Consider the following 24,360-nt stretch of genomic DNA (forward strand, 5'->3'; position numbering starts at 1 on the left):
AACAAAAAAATGCTTTGCATTGGCCGGGAATCAAACCCGGGCCTCCCGCGTGGCAGGCGAGAATTCTACCACTGAACCACCAATGCTACAGCTGTTGTAAACTTAACAAACAGCTGTCTTCTTCTACTTCAAACTGCTGTGTGAAATCTGATCCTGTGACATCACCATTCTAAGCAGAAACATATGTTAAACTGAATCCAATCAGGAGACTGTCAAAAAAAAGGTTACTATTTTTCAATTTTATCAGTTTATTGTCCTAAAAAGTTTTTTTTTCTAGGAAGAAATGTTTGTGTTATGAAAGCTTGCAGTGAAACAAATATAATTCTCTCTGGGAAAATACAAAACATACTTATAAAAGATCATTTATTTTGTGTAAGTTGTTTACTGCTGAAAAATAGGACTGGGGTGTATTTCTGTTTCCTATTGCCTAAGCCTAGTGGACTAGATAATCATCTCTACCCATTTTGTAAAACAGCCTTATCATGTTAAATAATTTTAAAAGTTTAAAACTGATAAACATACTGTAATCATTAAATGTAGAAAAAAAACAAAAAAAAATTATATGCACATGAACAGTTAACTAATTTTACACAGCTGTCAGTTATTTAAAATGTCATTTAACATTGGTTCTGATTTCTGAATCACCAGCACAAAGGACTGTTAAAGGGACAGTCTAGTCAAAATTAAACTTTCATGATTCAGATAGGGCATGCAATTTTAAACAACATTCCAATTGACTTTTACCATGAAATTTGCTTTGTTCTCTTGGTATTCTTTGTTGGAAGTCAAACCTAGGTAGGCTCATATGCAAATCTCTAAACCCTTGAAGGTCACCTCTTATCTAAGTGTATTTTGACAGGTTTTTACAGCTAGACAGTGCTAGTCCATGTGTGTGATATAGATAACATTGATCCCACTCCTGTGGAGTTACCTAGGGGTCAGCACTGATTGGCTAAAATGCAAGTCTGTCAAAAGAACGGAAATAAGGGGGCAGTCTGCAGAGGCTTAAAGGGACACAGAACCCAATTTTTTTCTTTCATGATTCAGATAGAGCATGCAATTTTAAACAACTTTCTAATTTACTCCTATTATCAATTTTTCTTCGTTCTCTTGCTATCTTTATTTGAAGAAGAAGGCATCTAAGCTTTTTTTTGGTTCAGACCTCTAGACAGCACTTTTTTTATTGGTGGATGAATTTATCCACCAATCAGCAAGGACAACCCAGGTTGTTCACCAAAAATGAGCCGGCATCTAAATTTACATTCTTGCATTTCAAATAAAGATACCAAAATAATGAAAGAATGAAGAAAATTTGATAATAGGAGTAAATTAGAAAGTTCCTTAAAATGTCATGCTCTATCTGAATCACGAAAGAAAAAATTTGGGTTCAGTGTCCTTTTAAATACAAGGTAATTGAGGCGGAGCCTGGAGCTCAACAAAGATGGTGGTGAAATAGAGGAGCTCTGCTAACCACTGCTTTAATATATGAACAAAGAAGGCCTTGTCGGACAACCGGAGACTCACGGAGGAGAGCAACATAACAGAGGAGACCGGCAATGGAACCCTGCCTAGTGCACAAGTAAACAACACTAAATAGAGACCAAAACGAAGGAGACAAGCAGCTGCGAGAGGTCCCAATAGCACACGCTACAAAGGCGGAGCAGGATACATACTGAGCGACTTAGAACGGGGCTACATAAGGTGAGCGGCGTTATGCCGACCAGATACTACACCAACTAAGTGAGAGGCAAAAAGATGACGGCACCAATATATTTAATGCCCTATTAAGCATACATGAATTCAAGCCCTATAAAGCACTATGCATTATTATATAGCTGCTGATTGAACATGCAACTTACGCTCAGATATGGCGAGGTTACACTAATTAAAGAAGTAATAAGACTCAACTTTATACATTTATTGGGACTGAATATACTGAGAATCAGGGAAAAAAACAGTCAAGGGCATCAAAATAAAAAATTAAAAAAATGGAGGTGTGGATATCTTATGGCTGTGAAGAAAATTACATCACTGCAAAAATAGGAATATGAATGCTATGATTAGACAACAATGCAATCTCATATTTGAATATACTCCAATACATCATAACATTGAACTACAGCCCAGCTACAGGGATATATAATACAATGAGAGACAACATAACAGCAACAAAATGAAGAATTCTGTTTGTCACAGTTAAGTTTAAAAGCACTTGATCTGGGAAATACAAGACCTAACCTGTACAATACTAAGGTACTGTAATATACTGCACAAATACACATAACTATAAGAGTCTATATAGAACTGGTGGGTTCTGCACAAATCTTTACTCCACATAATACTTCCTTTTGCTTAAACCTGACCTGCTGTCACCAATATGGCAGCCAGAAAACAAACTAAATCCTCTCAAGGAGCTAAAACACCAACAGCAACTCTGTTTTTCAAGCCTATAAAAGAGAAAACGCTAGAATCAGCGAACACTGTCTTGGATGAGGATATAGATTCTGAAACAGATTCCCAGACAAATGAAGATGATTTTATACCTGCAACAAAAGCAGATCTGAGAATTCTGGTATCTAAACAAGATATTAATAAAAACTTTGAGAAACTGTGGGATAAGTTCGATGCATTTCAGAATACAGTGACTAATAGCCTAACAGAAATAAAGCAAGATGTCACAGATTTGGGCTCCAGAGTTATGGCCTTGGAGGAAGCAGAAATTTCAGTAGCTGAAGACCTTACTAATGTTAACCAACAACTCACGACACAGCAACAAGAGATCACAGACTTGCAAGACAAACTAGAAGATCTCAAAAACAGAAGCCGCAGATGTAATCTGCGTTTAAAGGGAATACCAGAATCTGTCTCAGCAGAGGAACTAAATATCTACTTATATCAACTATTTCAAGCCATTACAGGCGACACGGAAGATGGAAAATTTCACCTAGAAAGAGCACACAGGGCTCTACGAGCCAAACCAAAGGGGGAGGCTCCACCAAGAGATGTGATAGTGAGGTTCTTCAGATTCCCAGAGAAAGAAAAAGTTCTGGCAGCATCAAGAAAAAACCCTACGTTCAAATTTCAAGGATCGGTGATACAATTCTACCAGGATCTATGCGTCAAAACGCTACAGCGGAGGAGTAAGACCTCTCACTTCAATATTAAGGAAACACCAGATCAGATATAGGTGGGGGTTCCCCTTTAATCTACACATCATACACAATGGTAGAGCTATGAGCCTTAGAGAACCGGCAGAGATACCAATGATCTGTAATAAACTCAATCTGGAAACTCCTGAATTACCACACATAGAGCAAGGGGAGGATATGTCGCAATCTTCTACTGGAGCTCAACAACCACTAAGACAAAAATGGACCAGGGTAGCAAAGAAAAGAACCAAGATATGATGCTTCAGCCCACCATACAACTGTGAGGAATATGTTGTCTACCCCATAATATGAGAATGCACACAGAAGGACTCTCAGAGAAAATGACCTCGCTCCTTTTAGTCAACGAAAACCACAAAACTGAGTGGTAATAGGTCATAACCCAATTCAACTTTTAAGAGACACAGCCTTGGAATGATATGTCTTGTCTTACTAAACTGGCTGAAGAATAGACCAGAAATCACCCAAGATATGGCCTAGTTACGACTAATAAAATTATTTGCTTTGCCTAATGATTATCCACTAGCAGTGGGAGTATAAAGTACTATCATTACGATCTCGATAGAGAGAAAAGGGGGAGAGGGGGGGGGGTATTGTTTTTGTTTATGTTTTACTGTTTTTTCTTTTGCAAGTAGTTAGGAAATGTGAAAGAAATAAGTTTTTCATTATTTGTACTGTCTTCAAATGTAGAGGAGGAAAGCCTAGGTTGAGATTACTATATATCCTGTTTGTCCACTTGCTTGATTCTGATTGTTTATGTCACTTTTCCGAGGTATGTGGGAAGATTGAAAGGAGAAGGGAAAAGAGAGAAAAAAAGATGTATATCTATGAACCCCGAGAGAGAACTGTAGAAATAAGGGAAGCGGCGGTTCCAGAGGGGAGAGCTCCAGACATCAAACTGTGAGTAATGACAGGGGATATACGCTTATTATCACATAATGTAAGAGGCCTTAACACAGACCCTAAGCTCAGGACTGCACTGACCCAATACTTACGACTTAGAGCTAACATAATATTTCTGCAAGAGACGCACTTTACAAAAGATGGGATCCCAAAATACTGGACGAGGGACTTTGCTCAAAATTATCATTCAACAATCGACAAAAAAAAAGAGAGGGGTATCAATTTTGATTCATAGATCCTTTGGCTTTGTGATGGAGGAAATGATTGGGGATCCAGAAGGGAGATTTATAATAGTGAGGGGAAGGCTAAGAGATAAACACATTACTTTATGCAACATATACGCACCCAACGAAACACAAATCTCATTTTTTTCTCACATTTCATATCTATTGACACAGTGGTCGCAGGATAGGATACTATTGGGAGGGGATTTCAATGTGCAAATGTATGCCCACCAATCAAAGAATAACGTCAGATTGACTCAAAAACAAATAAGACACAACTCCATGATTAAAAAAATTAAAGAAATCTTTCTATCACACAACATTATGGACTCATGGGACACACTATATGGGAAGACATCAGACTTCACTTATTACTCACATGTACATAAAAAATACTCAAAGTTAGATTATATTTACTTAAGCCAAATATGGACCCCTGACTTAATATCATCCACGATACATGCATGTGCATGGTCTGATCACTCCATTGTCCAGGTGATTATTAAGGATACATTTTATATTAGCTCAGCAAGGGCATGGAATTATGACCCTAGAGTATTACAGAAGCCGGACATTCTAGAATCCACTACCCAGGCTATGAGAGAATACTGGACCCTAAACACGGGTTCTACGTCTAATTCCATTTACACAAGGGCGGCACATAAACCTTATCTCAGGGGGTTACTTATCAAAGAAAAGGCAACTCTATCCAAAGCTAACAGAAACCAGATAGACTCCCTACAGACTCAGATAGATGCACTTACTATACTTCACCAACAACATCTATCAGCCACAACATTCCAAGAACTGCAGTCCAAAAGACTAGAATTGTCTACGATCTTGTATAGGGCATCTCTTAGAGCAGCTCACAAATTGAAACCACACTATTTCCTCTACTCCAACAAACCAGACAAATATTTGGCACATAAACTTAGAGAGAAAACCAAATCTTTCTCCATAGCACATATACAGAGGGAAGATGGTACAGGCACTTCAAACCCACAGGAGATAGCCGATGTCTTTGCCAGCTACTATGCCCACCTCTATGATGGGAAAAAGACAATCCAGAATGATCAAAATAGACAACTGCTACACACATTCCTGAACGACGCCAAACTCACACCAATAGATAATACAGTTAGGGATATGCTAAACGGAGAGGTGTCGGCCAGGGAGGTCCTGTTAGCTATTAAGGAACTCAAAACAGGAAAGGCGGCTGGTCCGGATGGATTCCCTGGGGAATAACAGAATTTATGTTTACCTGATAAATTACTTTCTCCAACGGTGTGTCCGGTCCACGGCGTCATCCTTACTTGTGGGATATTCTCTTCCCCAACAGGAAATGGCAAAGAGCCCAGCAAAGCTGGTCACATGATCCCTCCTAGGCTCCGCCTACCCCAGTCATTCGACCGACGTTAAGGAGGAATATTTGCATAGGAGAAACCATATGATACCGTGGTGACTGTAGTTAAAGAAAATAAATTATCAGACCTGATTAAAAAACCAGGGCGGGCCGTGGACCGGACACACCGTTGGAGAAAGTAATTTATCAGGTAAACATAAATTCTGTTTTCTCCAACATAGGTGTGTCCGGTCCACGGCGTCATCCTTACTTGTGGGAACCAATACCAAAGCTTTAGGACACGGATGATGGGAGGGAGCAAATCAGGTCACCTAGATGGAAGGCACCACGGCTTGCAAAACCTTTCTCCCAAAAATAGCCTCAGAAGAAGCAAAAGTATCAAACTTGTAAAATTTGGTAAAAGTGTGCAGTGAAGACCAAGTCGCTGCCCTACATATCTGATCAACAGAAGCCTCGTTCTTGAAGGCCCATGTGGAAGCCACAGCCCTAGTGGAATGAGCTGTGATTCTTTCGGGAGGCTGCCGTCCGGCAGTCTCGTAAGCCAATCTGATGATGCTTTTAATCCAAAAAGAGAGAGAGGTAGAAGTTGCTTTTTGACCTCTCCTTTTACCGGAATAAACAACAAACAAGGAAGATGTTTGTCTAAAATCCTTTGTAGCATCTAAATAGAATTTTAGAGCGCGAACAACATCCAAATTGTGCAACAAACGTTCCTTCATCGAAACTGGTTTCGGACACAGAGAAGGTACGATAATCTCCTGGTTAATGTTTTTGTTAGAAACAACTTTTGGAAGAAAACCAGGTTTAGTACGTAAAACCACCTTATCTGCATGGAACACCAGATAAGGAGGAGAACACTGCAGAGCAGATAATTCTGAAACTCTTCTAGCAGAAGAAATTGCAACCAAAAACAAAACTTTCCAAGATAATAACTTAATATCAACGGAATGTAAGGGTTCAAACGGAACCCCCTGAAGAACTGAAAGAACTAAGTTGAGACTCCAAGGAGGAGTCAAAGGTTTGTAAACAGGCTTGATTCTAACCAGAGCCTGAACAAAGGCTTGAACATCTGGCACAGCTGCCAGCTTTTTGTGAAGTAACACAGACAAGGCAGAAATCTGTCCCTTCAGGGAACTTGCAGATAATCCTTTTTCCAATCCTTCTTGAAGGAAGGATAGAATCTTAGGAATCTTAACCTTGTCCCAAGGGAATCCTTTAGATTCACACCAACAGATATATTTTTTCCAAATTTTGTGGTAAATCTTTCTAGTTACAGGCTTTCTGGCCTGAACAAGAGTATCGATAACAGAATCTGAGAACCCTCGCTTCGATAAGATCAAGCGTTCAATCTCCAAGCAGTCAGCTGGAGTGAGACCAGATTCGGATGTTCGAACGGACCTTGAACAAGAAGGTCTCGTCTCAAAGGTAGCTTCCATGGTGGAGCCGATGACATATTCACCAGATCTGCATACCAAGTCCTGCGTGGCCACGCAGGAGCTATCAAGATCACCGACGCCCTTTCCTGATTGATCCTGGCTACCAGCCTGGGGATGAGAGGAAACGGCGGGAATACATAAGCTAGTTTGAAGGTCCAAGGTGCTACTAGTGCATCCACTAGAGCCGCCTTGGGATCCCTGGATCTGGACCCGTAGCAAGGAACTTTGAAGTTCTGACGAGAGGCCATCAGATCCATGTCTGGAATGCCCCACAGTTGAGTGACTTGGGCAAAGATTTCCGGATGGAGTTCCCACTCCCCCGGATGCAATGTCTGACGACTCAGAAAATCCGCTTCCCAATTTTCCACTCCTGGGATGTGGATAGCAGACAGGTGGCAGGAGTGAGACTCCGCCCATAGAATGATTTTGGTCACTTCTTCCATCGCCAGGGAACTCCTTGTTCCCCCCTGATGGTTGATGTACGCAACAGTCGTCATGTTGTCTGATTGAAACCGTATGAACTTGGCCCTCGCTAGCTGAGGCCAAGCCTTGAGAGCATTGAATATCGCTCTCAGTTCCAGAATATTTATCGGTAGAAGAGATTCTTCCCGAGACCAAAGACCCTGAGCTTTCAGGGATCCCCAGACCGCGCCCCAGCCCATCAGACTGGCGTCGGTCGTGACAATGACCCACTCTGGTCTGCGGAAGGTCATCCCTTGTGACAGGTTGTCCAGGGACAGCCACCAACGGAGTGAGTCTCTGGTCCTCTGATTTACTTGTATCCTCGGAGACAAGTTTGTATAGTCCCCATTCCACTGACTGAGCATGCACAGTTGTAATGGTCTTAGATGAATGCGCGCAAAAGGAACTATGTCCATTGCCGCTACCATCAAACCTATCACTTCCATGCACTGCGCTATGGAAGGAAGAGGAACGGAATGAAGTATCCGACAAGAGTCTAGAAGTTTTGTTTTTCTGGCCTCTGTCAGAAAAATCCTCATTTCTAAGGAGTCTATTATTGTTCCCAAGAAGGGAACCCTTGTTGATGGAGATAGAGAACTCTTTTCCACGTTCACTTTCCATCCGTGAGATCTGAGAAAGGCCAGGACGATGTCCGTGTGAGCCTTTGCTTGAGGAAGGGACGACGCTTGAATCAGAATGTCGTCCAAGTAAGGTACTACAGCAATGCCCCTTGGTCTTAGCACAGCTAGAAGGGACCCTAGTACCTTTGTGAAAATCCTTGGAGCAGTGGCTAATCCGAAAGGAAGCGCCACGAACTGGTAATGCTTGTCCAGGAATGCGAACCTTAGGAACCGATGATGTTCCTTGTGGATAGGAATATGTAGATACGCATCCTTTAAATCCACCGTGGTCATGAATTGACCTTCCTGGATGGAAGGAAGAATTGTTCGAATGGTTTCCATTTTGAACGATGGAACCTTGAGAAACTTGTTTAAGATCTTGAGATCTAAGATTGGTCTGAACGTTCCCTCTTTTTTGGGAACTATGAACAGATTGGAGTAGAACCCCATCCCTTGTTCTCCTAATGGAACAGGATGAATCACTCCCATTTTTAACAGGTCTTCTACACAACGTAAGAATGCCTGTCTTTTTATGTGGTCTGAAGACAACTGAGACCTGTGGAACCTCCCCCTTGGGGGAAGCCCCTTGAATTCCAGAAGATAACCTTGGGAGACTATTTCTAGCGCCCAAGGATCCAGAACATCTCTTGCCCAAGCCTGAGCGAAGAGAGAGAGTCTGCCCCCCACCAGATCCGGTCCCGGATCGGGGGCCAACATTTCATGCTGTCTTGGTAGCAGTGGCAGGTTTCTTGGCCTGCTTTCCCTTGTTCCAGCCTTGCATTGGTCTCCAAGCTGGCTTGGCTTGAGAAGTATTACCCTCTTGCTTAGAGGACGTAGCACTTTGGGCTGGTCCGTTTCTACGAAAGGGACGAAAATTAGGTTTATTTTTGGCCTTGAAAGGCCGATCCTGAGGAAGGGCGTGGCCCTTACCCCCAGTGATATCAGAGATAATCTCTTTCAAGTCAGGGCCAAACAGCGTTTTCCCCTTGAAAGGAATGTTAAGTAGCTTGTTCTTGGAAGACGCATCAGCTGACCAAGATTTCAACCAAAGCGCTCTGCGCGCCACAATAGCAAACCCAGAATTCTTAGCCGCTAACCTAGCCAATTGGAAAGTGGCGTCTAGGGTGAAAGAATTAGCCAATTTGAGAGCATTGATTCTGTCCATAATCTCCTCATAAGGAGGAGAATCACTATCGACCGCCTTTATCAGCTCATCGAACCAGAAACATGCGGCTGTAGCTACAGGGACAATGCATGAAATTGGTTGTAGAAGGTAACCCTGCTGAACAAACATCTTTTTAAGTAAACCTTCTAATTTTTTATCCATAGGATCTTTGAAAGCACAACTATCTTCTATGGGTATAGTGGTGCGTTTGTTTAAAGTGGAAACCGCTCCCTCGACCTTGGGGACTGACTGCCATAAGTCCTTTCTGGGGTCGACCATAGGAAACAATTTTTTAAATATGGGGGGAGGGACGAAAGGAATACCGGGCCTTTCCCATTCTTTATTAACAATGTCCGCCACCCGCTTGGGTATAGGAAAAGCTTCTGGGAGCCCCGGGACCTCTAGGAACTTGTCCATTTTACATAGTTTCTCTGGGATGACCAACTTGTCACAATCATCCAGAGTGGATAATACCTCCTTAAGCAGAATGCGGAGATGTTCCAACTTAAATTTAAACGTAATCACATCAGGTTCAGCTTGTTGAGAAATGTTCCCTGAATCAGTAATTTCTCCCTCAGACAAAACCTCCCTGGCCCCATCAGACTGGGTTAGGGGCCCTTCAGAACCATTATTATCAGCGTCGTCATGCTCTTCAGTATCTAAAACAGAGCAGTCGCGCTTACGCTGATAAGTGTTCATTTTGGCTAAAATGTTTTTGACAGAATTATCCATTACAGCCGTTAATTGTTGCATAGTAAGGAGTATTGGCGCGCTAGATGTACTAGGGGCCTCCTGAGTGGGCAAGACTCGTGTAGACGAAGGAGGGAATGATGCAGTACCATGCTTACTCCCCTCACTTGAGGAATCATCTTGGGCATCATTGTCATTGTCACATAAATCACATTTATTTAAATGAATGGGAATTCTGGCTTCCCCACATTCAGAACACAGTCTATCTGGTAGTTCAGACATGTTAAACAGGCATAAACCTGATAACAAAGTACAAAAAACGTTTTAAAATAAAACCGTTACTGTCACTTTAAATTTTAAACTGAACACACTTTATTACTGCAATTGCGAAAAAACATGAAGGAATTGTTCAAAATTCACCAAATTTTCACCACAGTGTCTTAAAGCCTTAAAAGTATTGCACACCAAATTTGGAAGCTTTAACCCTTAAAATAACGGAACCGGAGCCGTTTTTAACTTTAACCCCTTTACAGTCCCTGGTATCTGCTTTGCTGAGACCCAACCAAGCCCAAAGGGGAATACGATACCAAATGACGCCTTCAGAAAGTCTTTTCTAAGTATCAGAGCTCCTCTCACATGCGACTGCATGTCATGCCTCTCAAAAACAAGTGCGCAACACCGGCGCGAAAATGAGGCTCTGCCTATGATTTGGGAAAGCCCCTAAAGAATAAGGTGTCTAAAACAGTGCCTGCCGATATTATTATATCAAAATACCCAGAATAAATGATTCCTCAAGGCTAAATATGTGTTAATAATGAATCGATTTAGCCCAGAAAAAGTCTACAGTCTTAATAAGCCCTTGTGAAGCCCTTATTTACGATCTTAATAAACATGGCTTACCGGATCCCATAGGGAAAATGACAGCTTCCAGCATTACATCGTCTTGTTAGAATGTGTCATACCTCAAGCAGCAAGAGACTGCTCACTGTTCCCCCAACTGAAGTTAATTGCTCTCAACAGTCCTGTGTGGAACAGCCATGGATTTTAGTGACGGTTGCTAAAATCATTTTCCTCATACAAACAGAAATCTTCATCTCTTTTCTGTTTCTGAGTAAATAGTACATACCAGCACTATTTCAAAATAACAAACTCTTGATTGAATAATAAAAACTACAGTTAAACACTAAAAAACTCTAAGCCATCTCCGTGGAGATGTTGCCTGTACAACGGCAAAGAGAATGACTGGGGTAGGCGGAGCCTGGGAGGGATCATGTGACCAGCTTTGCTGGGCTCTTTGCCATTTCCTGTTGGGGAAGAGAATATCCCACAAGTAAGGATGACGCCGTGGACCGGACACACCTATGTTGGAGAAAGCATATACTCATACCCTACAGCACACATAAGGGCGGCAGGCTATCAATCCAAAAGAATAGACATTAGAAACGGCACACGACAGGGATGCCCTTTATCGCCACTCCTATTTGCAATCTGTATAGAGCCTCTAGCGGCCAGGATTCGCCTTGCTCCAGAAATTCATGGGGTCCAAATGGGGGGAGAAGAATTCAAAATCTCTCTATTTGCAGACGACGTCCTCCTCACACTGACTAAACCTATGATATCCCTACCTCATTTATACCAAATTATACAAGATTACTCATGTATCTCAGGATACAAGATCAATCAAGACAAATGTGAGGCACTACCTATAGCCCTTCCAACCTATACTAAAAAGCTAATTAAAACTAACTTCTCCTTTGTATGGGCCAAAGAGGCAATTAAATATCTAGGGGTTCACATCTCACATGATTATACACAGCTCTATAAATTGAACTATATTCCTTTATACAAGACAATTAGAAGGGAGATTGCAAGGTGGAGGGGAGGTGGCTTTTCGTGGTATGGTCGACTGACGGCGATCAAAATTAATATTCTCCCAAGATTACTATACCTTTTTAGAGCTCTACCGATTAAGATCCCCTTACCGGAGCTAACGAAACTTCAGACAGATTTAGTTGGGTTTTTGAGAGGGAATAAGAAGGTTAGGATACCCTCACAGATATTACTGCAGCACAGACAATTGGGGGGGGTTGGAGTCCCAAATTTGACTAATTACTATCACTCAGCGAGGCTGGCACAAACTACATTATTGAGCCAAAAAAATAACACAATGGTATGGGTGAAAATGGAAACCCTGATGGCTGGATACAACCATTCAGACGATATTTTATGGGATCATACGAAACACAAACAGAGACTGACAAAAGCCCCAAATCCAACAATAGAAATGATGACAATGTAGCATTCCCTAGTTACCAATTTGAAGCTGATGCCATCGGACTCTCTAATAAGACCAATTAGGACACTACTGTGTCAAGACTATCATAGACAAATAGGGAAATGGGAGAACAAGGGGCTATATAGAGTAGCGGATTTCCTACATGGGGGTAAAATAGCTACATACCAACAGATACAGGAAAAAATATTACCAGACAAATTGCAATGGTTTTTATACTTGCAAGTAGCGTCAGCTGTCACTAAGGTGATACCTCATACTAGAAGGACAAACATGACTGCAATTGAAAAACTCTGTAGCACTGAAACTAGACACAAAAAACTAATTTCCACTGTCTATCTCACACTACAAACGACTAAAGCTACTACAAAGTCTCTTTTGATGGACAGATGGGAGCGAGACACTAACATTATATACACAAAAGGAGAGTGGGAAGAGATATTTCAGGACTCAGGAAAGGGTATGGTCAGTGCTGATTTTAAAGAAAACTGTATAAAAACAGTTTTTAGGTGGTACTTAACCCCAGTTATTACTTCACACTACAGTCAAAATAGGAGTAGGGAATGCTATAGGGGATGCAAGGAGGTGGGAACATATATACATATGTGGTGGGAATGCCCACAGATACAACAAATATGGACCAATCTGTCTAGACTGTTGAGTGAGGTGCTATCTGAAGATATCACTTTAACACTAACTCAGGCTCTATTAAACGAGCGAGTGAAACCATTCAACTCAGCAACCAATACATTCATACGTACCCTATGCACAGCCACTAGGATAAGTGTAGCTCGTTATTGGAAAACGGGGACACCATCATGGGGGGAGGTAATGGAAAAAATTAAGACCACATAAGTTGTCTGAGTCAGCATCATTCATACAGGCTAACCATGAGCAGTTTCTGAAGGTGTGGAACTACTGGATATTGAGTGGCCACTAAGTCTTACACAAGGGGGGGTGGGGAAAGGGGGAAAAAAAAAGGGGAATACGTATATGTAGACAGTCGAGACCTAGGAACTACACAGAGGGGGAGAGACGAAAGGCGACAATAAAAAACGCTTACAGGTTTGAACTTGATGGGGCTCTCTCCCTGGATCGGAAGCAGGTGCAGAATGAAGACAGGCAAGTTCTTTTTTTGTTTTTTGTTTTTTTTGTTTGTGTTTGAAATCAAGTTTAAGGGGGAGGAGGGATGGGGGAGTTTTATTGTTTAAAGTTGATTGTACAAGACTATGATATAGGTAAGAGGTGAGAGGTGAGGAAGGAAGGAATGGGGAAATTAGTTATATGTTTTAAGAAAATGCAAGAGCAAAATTAGAGAAAGAGAAGAAAACAAGGAAGTTTGAACTTTTTATACAGCTTCAATATTATATCCTCTACTTTCAACCAATATCAAGGACAGGGTGCTATACAAACAAACCAAGACCATTCTCTAAACCCGAAGAGCTAAAATACACTGAGGAGTGAAAGAGACGGTTCATTCTTTAGACTTGGATTATTCACCCAGAACTAATATGATAAACTCTTAAATAATGGACTCTTTACATAAGAGAAGGGGAAGGGAAGTCTTTAATTGAAAATGTAAGAGATGTGTTGCATTCTTTTCTTCTTTTACATATGTTGTACAACAAAGATTATTTCAACTAAATACAAGGTAATTACAGAGGTAAAAAGTATATCAATATAACCGTGTTTGCTATGCAAAATTTGAAAACTGCGGATTTGAAACTGCCGAAAGGATCGTACACAACTATTTTGAGCCGATTGGAAGTATTGTTGCAGTGCTCAATTCGAATTGGTGAAGTGTGGGTGAGTTTTACACTTTTTCTATTGCTACAGTTATTTAAAATGTAACTTTTATGATTCAGATAGACCAATCAATTTAAAAATCTATTTAAAAAAAATCCAATTTACTTTGACTATTAAATTGACTTGGTTCTTGTGAAGGAGAATAACTAGAGGCATAGCGGCAAACAACCCATAAATTCACAAGTTCAAACTCAAGGTATTGATCAGTGCTAGAGACGCTCTGCAAAGTGCGTCTTAATTCTTTCTTCCTTTTGGGAGTTCTTATATATAGCAATAAAACTTTTACAGCATATATTTTTCTTTAACTTTGTTTTATTATATAAATTATAATTGCTTTAATTTTCAGCTGCTTTTTCTAGCGTACTCTTCCTTATTTATACCTAGAGGGCAGTAGTGCTTGCTTTTTGTCTGTATAATACATTGTTACACTGTTAGTGCCATATACTGTGCTGTACAAAAGATAACAATAGTATTAAAAGGACAGTATACACCAATTTTCATTGTGGCCAGACTGTTAGCCAACGAACATTTGGCCAACTGATAATAGTCCGGCACACAAGTGTCTGTCAGATAACAGTCCGGCCACCAGATAGATAGATTCGATAGATTAGATAGATAAATAGATTTGATAGATAGATAAATTCGATAGATAGATTCGATAGATAGATAATTTCCCAGAGAGAGAATTACAAGATGTGCAGGCTGGGACCAATGGTTAGGTTCCCAGAGGTGGTTGCGGCGCCCAAGGCTCTGATTAGAACAGAGCACTCTGGAGCACATCTACCATCGGCCGAACTCGGAACATGCTTCTGCATTCTGTCTGTCGGCCAAATGTCCGTCAATTTTCATATAACTGCATGTAATAGACACTACTATAATGAAGAACATGCACAGATAATGATATCAAAATCCAGTATAAAACCTTTTAAAAACTTCCTTAGAAGCTCCCAGTTTAGCACTGATGATGAGGTTAGGCTGGGACACCCAGCGAAAGGGGCTGGGAAATTAGGATGAGCAGACGCTCCCCCCCTCCCCTGCATATGAAAAGATCCATTAGACTAACAGGAGCAAGCTTGAATCTGTAGACATCAGTATTCATCTAAAACTTTGGGGCTTTGTTAGGAGTCTGAAAATCAGCACAATGTTATTTAAAAAGAAGCAAAACTATAGATTGTCACAAAATACTTCCAGATGGGCTTTAGAAATGGATCATCTACAAAACATTTATGCAAAGAATAATCTAGTGTACAATGTCCCTTTAAGTACATTTGCTAATAGAAATATACCGGAACTTTTTTTTTTCTTCTCTCTAAATTGCATGCTCGATCTGAACAATGAAAACATAAATTATGCTTACCTGATCATTTTCTTTCCTTCTGATGGAAAGAGTCCACAGCTGCATTCATAACGTTTGGGAAATAAGAACCTGGCCACCAGGAGGAGGCAAAGACACCCCAGCCAAAGGCTTAAATACTCCTCCCACTCCCCTCATCCCCCAGTCATTCTGTAGAGGAACAAGGAACAGTAGAAGAAATATCAGGGTGAAAGGTGCCAGAAGAATAAGGACGCCCCACATAAAAATTACGGGTGGGGAGCTGTGGTAAGCATAATTTATGTTTTTTTTCTTAAATGGAAAAAGAGTCAACAGCTGCATTTATTACTTTTGGGAAAACAATACCCAAGCTATAGAGGACACTGAATGCCAAGACAGGAGGGTACAGTAGGCGGCCCATACTGAGGGTACCAAGCCTGAAACCACTATCCACAAAAAAAAAAACAGCTTCATTTGAAGCAGAGAAATATAGAAAGAAAAAGCCAAGAGCACACAGACCCGCAGGTATTCCAGAGTCAAGCCAGAGACCGCAAAAACTGACTCAACTGAGCCAACAGGTTTCCAAGAGACACTATCACCCAACAGTCAGTTCCTCCTCACACACCCCTCACTAAAGAAGGGAAGACCAGCCTAAACTCCCAAAGGGAGAGGGCCAGGAGAAACAAAGAAAAAGACCGAAAGGTCACAATCCAGAAAGAGAACCCCCGAGCGACCCCAGCTCACAAAGGCCCAAATGGGTCCCGACAAACAAGGGAAGATTACGCCTAGACCAAGGAAACCTGGAGGTCTAGGACCGGGCATAGAAACAGAGAAAACTTTCTCTCAAACGTCGTGCAAAAGCACCAAGGACAACAGAGGACGGAGTCCTCACAGAGTCCTGAACTTGGAACACAGAAGTATTCCGCTACAAAAAAACTTGTAACAGACCCAGACGAAAAACCTTAAGTCCAGAACATGCTCCAATCCTCTGGATGACACAGGGAATACTTGCTGAGAGTAATAGCCTACTCCCAGACAGAGGGCACCCTCTAGGCAATACACATCGCTAGATCTACCCACAGTTCATCCAAAAAAGGGGGAGTCATAAACTCCACGAGGTCCCCCAAGAAGAGAAGTGACACCCGAACCTGAGGTGGAGCAATCCTAGACCCCCTACTTGTAAGCTTAGGTAGCCAGCTAGCTACTATGCAAATGTGGCTAATCCACTTTAAGGTACACAATGTGCTGCTCATTTTATCAACCACGAAAGGAATAAAGGCTGAGTAGACCTCGCCAGGGAACAAACTAGCAACCCTCACTCTGCTACAGTACAGAGTAGCCACAGAGTATTAGACTGCTGAAATAGCTGTCCAGCTAGCCCACCTAGATGACAACGGTTCTCAGATCCCACTCCCAACAGAGTGCGCACCCCAGCAACGGCAGGTCTGAAACAGGGAAACAGAAACACCCCAAAACCGGCTCAAAACGAGCGAAAGAATGGCCACAGCCAATCCAACAGAGGAAGGGTGCAACGCAACTCTTTAGAACAGACAACAGGGCCGTAGACCGAAAGGATCTAACAAAAAGGTCCAACTTAGTCTTGACATGGAGCCAGCAAGACTCCAAACAGAACGTAACCCAGAGAGAAAAACCTTCTCAGCTAGGGAAACTCACAGGTCCCAACTCCTGAACCAGGAGAAGCCTTAAGAAAGGACCACCTCTCTCTAAAAGAAACTAAGCTCTCATCCAAAAAGGGAAAAGGGCTAACAGGCAGCACCTTCAATAAGCCATGAAGCTACAGGTTAAAGGATAGATCAATCCCCCTTGAAAGTGATTCCCCCAAAAACTAGCCTGCTAACACGCAACCAATTTGCAATAGCAGCAGCAGAGACACTGCAAGTCCATTCACCAGCAGAGCAGTGAAATTGATGGATACTATAGCAAGCTGACTAAGGGAAACTGTCTAAGGTGCAATATAAGGCCCAACGAGCAACGACGCTCCGAAAACCTGGCCAACCAAGACCAGATCAAGAATCCAAGCAAAAGGACATAGACCAAGTTTCCAGGAACTGGGGAACCCCGAACCAACCCTGGAGCCTAAAGGTCCGGTAACAACTCACAACGGGATCCACAAGGGAAAATGCTGAAGGAAACCCAGTAACAGAAGCCCCAGGGAGAACAGGCCCGAACCCCCAACTGTTTAATTAAACAGAACCCGCAAACTTAACACCCTGTCTGAATAATAACCCAGATTACAGGGGATACTAAATGCGATATCCAGATCAACCCGGATAACGAGAAAAACTTGCCCGACCTAAGGAAGAGACCACCCCTTGCCGAAGTCCCACTCTCCAAGAAGCCAAGGCGGTAAAAAGTCGTGCAACAACGCTAGAGCTTCTTGACTCACCAACAGCCTCAGGACAATAAGGCAAGGGGATACTTTGAGGTCAAAACCACTCTAGCAAAAGCTGGTCTCCAGATCAGTTCCGGGAGGAACCCCAAACAAGAAGCCCAAGGAGACCACGCCCAGTGTTCCTAACAGGGAACAAACATATCCCAGGCCCCTAAAAGGAGGCCTAACATGGAGATCACAAAGGGAGATCAAAAAGTCTCATAAAAGAGCTTGACAGTACACGTCGATGTTCAATAGTTGCAGCTGGTTACAATCTGCAACCCGACCGCTGCAAGGCAAACAAACTAACCTTTAACTTACTAGCTGCTGAGGACCAAGTCCAATGACAATCCTCGAGCCTCAAGAGAAAAAAGGCCAAACCGCCACCTGGCGGAAAGAAGGCTCTAAGCCCTGCAACTCTCCACCATATGGGAGCGGAACACTAGGGTCCAGCAATACCAGACGTCATAGAAGCAGAGGAGAATCCACTGACCCAGTCATCCAATTTGAAGGCTATAAGGACTGAGACAATCCTTCTTGCCTTGTAGACCCCCAGGTCCTCTAGAATGTTTAGTTTGAATGTTAAACAAATGATAATATGAGCACTCAGCACCTTGACCGGACCAGTCAATCAGAACGGCACCATGTGACTGGACAGCCACAAGACAGAACCGGACCCAACAGGACCAGCCTGCATCCGGGTCCATAACCGTCAGGCCGCATAAATCCTCCCTCAGAGGGGAAGAAGGGAAACAGACAAACATAGGACTAACATGTCCCCAAAAACACTTCCGCAGAAGTAACAGAGAGCATCGATCCCAGTTTAAGAGTCCCGAAGGAAAATAATAAACAAAATAAAAAACATCCTAACCAGATAAAAAGAAAATATAAGGCAACCCATAGGTTAACGCCCAATAAGAAAACAGACCTACCGCAGGACCAGCCGAATGGAGCCCTAATCCAAACAAACTGGGAAGGATCTCAAACAAAAACAGTCAGAAAATTTCAACATTCCCACATGTCTACTGAGGTGCACCATTCGAAGCAGACTGAAAATTCCCGTATCCGGGAAAGATAGGATAATTTATTAACTGAAAAACATGTCTGAGTAGGACGCGAAGACGTGCCACTCTATAACGAAAGGCACAACACTCAGGGACAGTTACACCCGCAGGAAACTGTACAGGCCCTCCCCAAGGTGGTAGACCCGGGACAATAGGGCACAAGCACAAACGTGCATAAATGTCCGGACTCTACAGACAAATAATTGCCAAAAATATGTGGAAGCGAAAACGTGCTGCAACCTCCGGGGGGAATACGCCGCCCTGCATGGAGGAATAATCATAATCATAAACTGGGTTACCCGCATGTGTAGAAGTATGGAGCGTAGGGAACTCACCTCTCGAAGGATGGGACACCCAAAGAGGTGGATGGCTCAGCTGACCCTTGATTCCATGAGCCCGAGGAACAAGGCCAATCCGGATTCTTCACCGGACGCAGAATCTGAAATTAAAATAGTCTCAGTATCAGAATCCTACATAACTGAATCTGAAATTTGCACACAGTCTCCGCATCAGAATCCTCCATAACTGGATAAAGGATAAGCAAATATTGACTAAATAAGTAACACAAAAACAGCACCTGGCATCCACAATGGCTGGGGCACTCACCACCTCCTATAACCAGATCCCTGCGAACTAGAATTCCTCCTTCGCCACATGGTCGGGAATGCAGAAATTGAAGACTGAGTGTAACCACGCCCAACCACAAGGTGAACCACATAGTCCAAAAAAGCGCGCCCAACCATAAGGTCGCGTCACTTCCAAAGGCCTCAATATTCCAACCACAAGCCTGTAAACACCACACATAATCAGGTTGAATCACATAACAAACATTATTATAAACCCCCCTGTTCAATAACACCCCCCCCCCCAGGAGATATTAAAGGGACTTGAAACCTAAAAAATGTATTTCATGATTCAGATAGAGAATACAATATTAAACAACTTTCCAATTTACTTATATTATTTAATTTGCTTCCTTCTCTTGTTATACTTTGCTGAAAGGTTTAGCTAGGCAAGCTCAGGAGCAGCAGAGGATCTAGACTCTAGCTGTTGATTGGTGGCTGCATATATATATATATATATATATATATATATATATATATATATATATATATATATATATAAACAAAAGCAGAGACCGCACTCATAGGTCTTATATTTCACCACTGATGTGGACTTTATTCAATATATATATCTCGATTGTGATTGGCTCACCCATGTGTTCTGTAAGAAACCATAAGTGCATTGCTGCTCATTCAACAAATGATACCAAGAGAATAAACAAATTGGATAAAAGAAGTAAAATACAAAGTTGTTTAAAATTGTATTCTCTATCTGAATCATGAAAGAAAAAAAAATTGGGTTGCATGTCCCTTTAACCCTTGATTTCAAGATACTAAAGGAGACTCACTGAGACCTCAACTTCGCTTCCGCCATCAACTTGCAGGCAGCGGAGCGAAGTTTGACAACATCGATTGCTTTGATTGATTGAGGAGCTGTTAACATGAGTCAGGATGGTTTCGCAGAAAGACATCTCCGGACTCTAACTTTCATCCAAACCCTCACTGAGAGACTGACAGGACTACTTAAAACTCCAGTCCCATGCCGAAGAGTACTACCCTCCATAAGAGACAAAATAAATTCTGACACTTCTCTGCCAACCTCCTGGGACAAAAGGCAAAGTATGACTGGGAGATGAGGGGAGTGGGAGGAGTATTTAAGCCTTTGGCTGGGGTGTCTTTGCCTCCTCCTGGAGGCCAGGTTCTTATTTCCCAAAAGTAATAAATGCAGCTGTGGACTCTTTCCATTTAAGAAGAAACGTTTAATTTTCACTATAATGTCCCTTTAAAATAACGTTTATGGCATACCTGATTGGTGACAGAACACCCAGGCACACAACAAATCTGATTTGTCTGCAGAATGCATTTGTTTTAAACAAACCTTTGAAATAAATTGTATATTTTCACTTTAGATGAGCACTAATTTCACATACTACAAAGGACTGCAGAAGGTATGGGTTTTGCTTATAGCCTTCATGACAGTAAGCAGTGAATAACAGTCAAGCCAAAAATACACAAAAGGCAGTAATTAACCCCCTCCTGGCAGACAAACAGCAGACAGTGATTACAATCAGAACTTCTTTGTGCTATGAGGGCACATTGTGTGGGCAACAATACTGGCACACAGCAGCATAAAGCGACGTTTTGGGCTGTTAACCCTTACTCATGCTCATTGGTTAACAGCCCGAAACGTTGCTTTATGCTGCTGTGTTCCAGTGCTTTGTATAAGCTGAAATGGATTAATAAAAGACAAGTTTGTTAAACTTTTTTCCTGATTTCTTGGTGCTGTGAAAATTGGTTGTCTACAGTCTACAGAGAGGTGTTTGCAGTGGCCCTCTACCACGAGCATCAGGTGTGTGCTGTCTATCATTTGAGAGATGTATGCAGAGAAGTCACTCCAATCTATCAAGTAAAAATGTGTATCTTGAGTACAAGGCAGTTGGGTCCCCACGATACCTCCATTATTATCGGTTATTTGTAGAGCGCCAACATATTCTGCAGCGCTATAAACATAGGCAGTATACAAAGGTAGCAATTATAGGGATCAAATGGCTAAAGGGCCCCCATTTTAAGGGGGTTTATGGCTGATAGCAATGGAGGAGAGGAACTGTTATTAGGAAAGGTTAGTGTAGGTTGTATGCATCCCTGAACAGAAGAGTCTTTAGGGAGTACCCCTATGGCTGCAATGTGTTTTGTGCATACCTTGCTTAATTTAGCATAGGTATTGCATTGTATAGATTCTTTTGGACATAGTGGGTAAGATTACATATGCGATGCAAACTTCAGTGCAACTGCTGAAACCCGCATTGCCCGTAAATTCGTTTTGCACATCGGGGAATCACATATATGGCGTCGACAGTTTATAACCTGCCGAGAGACGGATAAACTGGCGTTTTGCACATCAGGTGTGTGCTGTCTATCATTTGAGAGATGTATGCAGAGAAGTCACTCCAATCTATCAAGTAAAAATGTGTATCTTGAGTACAAGGCAGTTGGGTCCCCACGATACCTCCATTATTATCGGTTATTTGTAGAGCGCCAACATATTCTGCAGCGCTATAAACATAGGCAGTATACAAAGGTAGCAATTATAGGGATCAAATGGCTAAAGGGCCCCCATTTTAAGGGGGTTTATGGCTGATAGCAATGGAGGAGAGGAACTGTTATTAGGAAAGGTTAGTGTAGGTTGTATGCATCCCTGAACAGAAGAGTCTTTAGGGAGTACCCCTATGGCTGCAATGTGTTTTGTGCATACCTTGCTTAATTTAGCATAGGTATTGCATTGTATAGATTCTTTTGGACATAGTGGGTAAGATTACATATGCGATGCAAACTTCAGTGCAACTGCTGAAACCCGCATTGCCCGTAAATTCGTTTTGCACATCGGGGAATCACATATATGGCGTCGACAGTTTATAACCTGCCGAGAGTCGGATAAACTGGCGATTTCCAGGAATGTGCGTAAATACACATTTCTGAAGTCGCTAGTGACTTACGGCATTCTAGAAACTGCCGGAGCCCAAGAATTTTTTTTTTTTAATTGGCCGTAAAAGTCTAACACGCCTCCCAAAAATAAATACGACACATCAAAACCCCTATACCCACCATCCCCCCACATCGCAACTAATAATAAAATGATTAACCCCTAAACCAACATCACAATCTACCTAATACATGTATTAACCCATAATCAGCCATCCCCCACATCACAAAGTATCTAATTACACTATTAATCCCTAAACCACCAACCCCCCACAACGCAATAAACCTAATTACACTATTAACCCCTAAAGCGCCAACCCCACACATCGCCATAAACTTAATTAACCTATTAACTCCTAAACCACCATTCCCATCCTGAAGTCCGGCGGAGGTGGTCTTCTTCCAGGCGGTGAAGGTCTTTTTACAGGCAGCGACATCTTCATCCAGCGCGGGGACCTCTTCTATCTTCATCCAGGGCAAAGGCGGTGCGGAGCAGAGGTAGCCCGGAGCAAGAACGCCGGCCGCGGAGACATCCAGCGTAGAGGACCCTCTTCATGCGGTCACCTCCGCACACTGAAGATTGAACGCAAGGTATCAGTTTTATATTTAGGGTACCTTGCATATCTATTGCTGAAATTTTCAAATACGCCAATAGGATGAGAGCTACTGAAATCCTATTTGCTGTTATGGTTATTTGTCCTTTAAACCACAGTAGTCAGATTAAAAGTAATCAAGCTCCCACTATAGAAGGAGCTTTTTCTTTAGTACTAGCTATGCTACAATCTGTGGTTGTGCTACGCTCTATTTAACTCTTTGATGTGCTGGTAGTAGTTCGCATCAGCAACTTTTCCATTTAGCATAGTTTTTAACACAAGATCTGTCCTTTTATTCTCAACAGCATAGACTATATATACCTATCATCCTGGGTTTAAGCTATTTTAACCTGTGTGTGTGTGCATACAAGTGTACCCATTTTTTATTACAATTCTAATAAAGTTATTTTTGATTTGTATGCTTGGAATGTTTTCCACCTGTATATTTTTGTATCAATCACTTAACTAGAGTTGTGCAACAATTGTTGCATTTTTGTAAATACTGGTTTGAGATGATAGAAAGGCCCCAGTAACTCAAATAACCAAGGTATGCAGAATACAATCTCTGAACACAGATGGGATACAGCAGAAGAAGACCACACCAGGTGTCTCTCCTGTCAGCTAAGAACATGAAACTGAGGCTACAATTCGCACAGACTCACCAAAATTGGATAATAGAAGATTGGAAAAATGTTGCCTGGTCTCATGAGTCTCGATTTCAGTTGCAACATTCAGATGGTAGGGTCAGAATTTGGCGTAAACATGAAAGCATGGATCCATCCTGCCTTGTATAAACCTTTCAGGCTGGAAGTGGTGGTGTAATGGTGTGGTGGATATTTTCTTAGAGCACTTTGGGCCCCTTTGTACCAATTGAGGATTACCTGAGTGTTGTTGCTGACCATGTCCATCCCTTTGTGACTACAGTGTACCCATCTTCTGATGGCTACTTCCAGCAGGATAATGCACCATGTCACAAAGCTCAAATCATCTCAAACTGGTTTCTTGAACATGACAATGAGTTCACTGTACTCCAATGACCTACACAGTCAACAGATCTCAATCTAATAGGGAACCTTTGGGATGTGGTGGAACGGGAGATTCCCATCATGGATGTGCAGCCGACAAATCTGCAGCAACTGCTTTATGCTATCATGTCAATATGGACCAAAATGTCTGAGGATTGTTTCCAACACGTTGTTGAATCTATGCCACGAAGAATTAAAGCAGTTCTGAAGGCAAAAGAGGGTCAAACCTGGTACTATATCAAGGTGTAGCTAATAAAGTGGCTGGTGAGTGTGTGTGTATATAAATCTGTTTCTGCTTGCTGA

At 42.0% G+C, this 24,360-nt stretch overlaps 1 protein-coding gene and 1 non-coding gene across 2 annotated transcripts in view; both read right to left on the reverse strand.

Annotated features, from left to right (window-relative positions):
- Positions 1-24,360, reverse strand: part of VAC14 (VAC14 component of PIKFYVE complex) — a 371,973-nt gene that overhangs the window by 282,955 nt on the left and 64,658 nt on the right. The window lies entirely within an intron of this gene.
- Positions 16-86, reverse strand: TRNAG-GCC (transfer RNA glycine (anticodon GCC)). Its single transcript has one exon. It is a non-coding gene; the product is annotated as a tRNA-Gly (tRNA).

The sequence above is a fragment of the Bombina bombina genome, chromosome 1, assembly GCF_027579735.1.
Source record: "Bombina bombina isolate aBomBom1 chromosome 1, aBomBom1.pri, whole genome shotgun sequence".
Classification (NCBI taxonomy): domain Eukaryota; kingdom Metazoa; phylum Chordata; class Amphibia; order Anura; family Bombinatoridae; genus Bombina; species Bombina bombina.